Raw genomic sequence first — 5,000 nt, 5'->3', positions numbered from 1 at the left:
GACTCAAGAACAATGGTTTGATTTTGGAATGTCCTTCTCTTAGAAGAGCTGCTTACCATAGCTAGAGAGTCTCTTCTACCCTTACCAATAGGAAAGTAGCCACTGGACAATTACAGTGCAGTAGTTAACCCCTTGAACGAATAAGAATTTGTGTAGCCAGGTGTATGAGGACAGAGTTGAACATGTAAGGAATAGTCAAGTCTATTCGGTGTACGTGTAGGCGAGTAGGAATATGATGCGTAACCAGAGAGAAGGATCCAATGTAGTACTGTTTAGCTAGTCAAAGGACCCATTAACTCTCTAGCGGTAGTATCTTAACGGGTGGCTGGTGCCCTGGTCAACCTATTACCTACCTATCTATATGTCTTATCTATCTATCTATCTGTTGATTATATATATATATATAAATATATATATATATATATATATATATATATATGTGTGTGTGTGTGTGTGTGTATGTATATATGTATGTATGTATGTGTGAGTGTGAGTGTGTGTATGTGTATGTGTCTGCAGATATCAATACTCCACAAGTACCAATACCTTCCTTCCTTATATGTCAACAAAACTGCCCCATCCAATCTTTCATTCAATGTCACTTCGAAAAGTCTCTCTCTCTCTCTCTCTCTCTCATCTCTCTCTCCTCTCTCTCTCTCTCTCCGATCGCATTCTTATTATCCTTTTCCATCATTGGTCTCCGCTATTCTCATAATGTTAACAAAGAACAGTAAGAGGGGGGGGGGGGGGGGGCAGGAAGAGAAGTTCCCCCCCTCCCCAACGAGGGGGGCAAATAGCCTCTTGATAAAATGGCCTTCGTAAATCTTCCGTCAACTGACTCGAGACAAGGAACCAGTCCTGTGTCGTTTTCCGAAGCCATTGTTTTGCTATTTTTCTTTATAAAGGTTTTATAAGTATTTCTAAAGGGGGTGGCTATCAATTTCAAATAGGGTTATAGCATTTTGGGGGGGTTTTAATAGGGTTTAAAAATATTTCTTTTAATAATTGATTATAGAATCATTGGCTTTTGTTTCAGAAAAATATATAATTTAATAATTAGGTTCAGAATTTAATAGAAATTCTGATTTTTTTTGTTAAAGAAAATATATTTCTCTATTATTTGGTTCAGAATTACATAGCATTTTGGGGTTTTTTGTTTTAGAAAATTTTATCTCTTAATACTTGGGTTCAGAATTTTATACCATTTTTGGTTTTTATGTTTTAGAAAATGATATCTTTTAATATTTGTGTTTAGAATTTCATAGCAATTTGGATTTTTGTTCTAGAAAATAGAAATGTTTAATAATGGGGTTTGGAATTTTGTAGCAATTTGGGGTTTCTAGCTTTTGAAAATTATATTCTTTAATATTTGGTTTTAGAATTTAAAACAAGTTTGGATTTTATGTATTTAGAAAATTAATTTTTTGATAATTTGGTTTAGAATTTTATACCATCTTGGGTTGTTTAAAAAAATATATCTTAATATTTGGGTTTAGTATTTTATACCTTTTTTAGGTTTTTATATTTTTGAAATTTATATCTTTTGATATTGGTTTTTTGAGTTTTTAAGCATTTTGGGCTTCTGTGTTTTAGAAAAATATTTATTTTAATATTTGTTTTTAGTTTTTTAATGCATTTTGGGTTTAAAATATCGTGAGATTTAAAATATTGGAGTTTGATGATTATAAAGAGGCAACTGATGAATTTAAAAGTGATTTATAAAGTATTTTGTTTTTTTTTGAGGTTTTAGAAAAAAAAATATATATTTTAATCTTTCAGTTAAGATTTTGAGTTTAAAATTCACAATTATTTTCATATATGTCAATGAGATAAAATTTGAGGTTTAAGAAAATTAAATTTTTTCGATTTTGGGTTTAGGATTTTATGAGATTTGTAATCTACGGGTTTCGATCATTTTTATATATTTGACGCGTCAATGAGGTCAAAATCTACTTTTTTTTTTTTTTTTTAGGTTCATGAGGTTTCAAAAAGTAAGGTATCAATGAAGTTCCTTTAAATTTGTTATTTATTGGGTGTAAAAAGATCCTTATAAGGTATAACTTAGGTATTAGTATTTTTTTTTTTATTTCAACGGATTATTGCGGAAAAATCTCCAAAGTATTTTTTATATAGATGCTTGTCTGTATTAGGCCATGGGGCATAAGCTGTAGGGGGCTTAGTTTTTGAGTTCGTGGCCACTTTCTTGGGGCAAGTTGATTCCACCTGGATTTTGAGCCATGGGGGTCAGGACAATCAGAATATGCAAAGTTCCCGCAAAAATAGTTGTTCCTTAATTAGTTATAGGCCATTATGTAACCAATTAGTCATCAGAAGTGAAAATGACCAAAAACACAAAGATGATTTATATTCAGTAGAAAACATTTTATTCACAGTTTTTAAGAATGAGTACTCGTATTGTACATATGTATCATAACATGTGATTAACATTATGCAATAGAAATGTAAACAACAGCACTCTGGTGGTGGTATTATAAACTACACTGTTAACTTGACTTCCAGGTTATCATAAATGTCCATTATCCTTTGCTTTAAGTGTGCAACCAAAATCAAATTCAACTTTTACAGACTTTAAGAGATCACAACTATAAAATGACACCAAAAATAGAACCGACAACAATAAAAGGACACCGAAAATAGAACCAGAGTCAAATTTACCCTCATAAACCTAGCAAAATTGACAAGAATCCTTCGGAGATAAAGTAGTGTTTTACCCACCATAGCAAATAATCAGGAATTAGAAATTAAGTAGGGCCTATTGCTGCAAATTTTTCTCACGAGATGGAACTGTACTGCAAAGCAGCGCTCCACCATTCACTAGTATTCATCAAAAGGATCGTTTTTCCGCCAGGCCGCTAGAGGCTGTTCTTTCACAAATATCTGGTTTTATTAATTCCATGTTTTTGGTAAGTTCTGGGATTCAAAGAAAGTTTATAATAACATGTTTAACTTATGCTGAGTGTAATCTATCCCAATTTGCGTTAAAATATGTGAAAAATTACAAAATTACAAAGCGTGCATCCGAAAACCAGCTGCTGTCGTTGACTTCGGCGTATTGTGTTATTAAATCTAGACTTACCAAGACGATTCTTTATAATATATTTATTCTTTCACATTGTTTATTGACTAAACATATATATGATGGAGAAATATAGGTTGATAAATAAGTTTCGATTCACATTACTTGGTAATCATTTGAGAACAATGAAGGTGTTCGGACAAAAATACTTCCGACCAATCAGGTATCAGGAACCTTTCCGAGCTAAAAGGACAACCCTGTGAGTCAAGTGCAAATATGCACCGCTATAAAAAATAGACTATAGTATGGTGGCCTAGCTTGTACTGCTTCCAGTCTGTCTATATCCTTCTGAATACTTGGAGCTCAGAATTAGACTCTGAAGCTTTTCCATTAATTAAAATTCTGTTTTCTGTTTGTTAGCCAATCTTCGATCTATTCAGCTGACTCGTCAATGATGCCTAGTGCCTAAATTTTGACCATTAATCTTTTATGAGGAAAAAACCCTTTGAAAATCCAGGTATGTGATGTGTATTGCCCTGCTTTTGTGATAATGCTAAACATAGTGTGGAAAAATTCCATATGATTTGACACACGTGATCTTTTATGACTAAATCATGTTGGCTGTCTATCAGGAGATTGTTTTTCTCTATATGTTCTACTATTGTAACTACTGTAATTGACACAAACTTTTATTATAATTGACTCAAATATTTTGCAAGGAACTGAAGCTAGGGACATAGGTTTGTAGTTGCCTAGGTTCTTCTTTTGGTCCCTTCTTGTAGATTGGAGGAACATTGACTAGTTTCCATCCTTGTGGTCCCTTTCTTTCGTTGACTGTCTTTGGGAATATTTTTCAAAGTGAGAGTTTATATCTTCTAGTTCTATAATCTCTCTTGGATGAATATCATATGGACCTGGTGCCTTAGACTTACCGAGTCCATTATTTTTGACATCATCCATTGTAGATGTAATTCTATATAATAGTTGTGGCCCTTCATATCTGATGGCTGGTTCAGGAAGGGCCGTTGATTCTTCCCTAGTGAATACAGTTGTGAAATATGCATTCATCAGTTCGGCTTTTTTCCAAATAATTTGTTATAAAATTACCCTCCGAGTCTCTTAATGGGCTGATGTTGTTTTTGACTGGCTTTCTACTGTTTACAATAAGCAAAAAATTCTTCTGGTTTTTTTTACTAGCTGAAGCTACTCTTTTCTCATCATTGATCTTGGCCTTTCTAACTAGTTTATCTACTTTTCAGCTTGACTTCTTGTGCTCGGAAATTTCATGAATTGAAGGCTGTGGACCCATTGATTTATGTTTGCTGTCTCTGCTTCTCATTGCATAAGTTATTTCTCTGCTGAACCACTTAGGTTGTTAGGTTATGGAGTTTCATTGGTAAAGTTTTTCTATGCGGTATACATTTAGCCCTTTTTTATTAACATATTTCTACAAAGGAGTCACATTGCGCATCTATGTTCCCTGTTTCGTCGTATTCAAAATTCTTGAGTGTATTCCTTCAGTTTTATCCAATTTCTCCGTCTGTAGTCTAGTTTTCTATAATTTTCCTTTCTTTTAGATGAGGAATATTTGCCCCGAAACCTAACTATTCTGTGGTCCCTTTTGCCAATATTTTCGACTACTGAAACACTGGATACCAAATTTTCTTCTGTTATTAGCAGTGTTTAGTATGAAGTTTCCCCTAGTTGGTTTATCAACCCACTGATAAAGGAATTCATTGTTGACAAATTCTAGTAGCCTATGTCCCCTCTGTAGAATTCATAGTGTCCCAGTTTACTGCTGCATTGAAGTCTCCCATTAGGACAGCTGGCTTAATGTTAACTTCTTGTCCAAGCTGTCTATACAGCTCTTCATCCCGTACTTGTGTTTCATGTGGTGGTCTGTATATTGCTAGTATGGAAATGTTTTTTCCAATGGTGTTGATATTTGGACCTGTCACTTCAC

Source organism: Palaemon carinicauda, chromosome 25 (genome assembly GCF_036898095.1).
Source record: "Palaemon carinicauda isolate YSFRI2023 chromosome 25, ASM3689809v2, whole genome shotgun sequence".
NCBI lineage: Eukaryota > Metazoa > Arthropoda > Malacostraca > Decapoda > Palaemonidae > Palaemon > Palaemon carinicauda.
Note: the sequence above shows the minus strand (reverse complement) of the source record.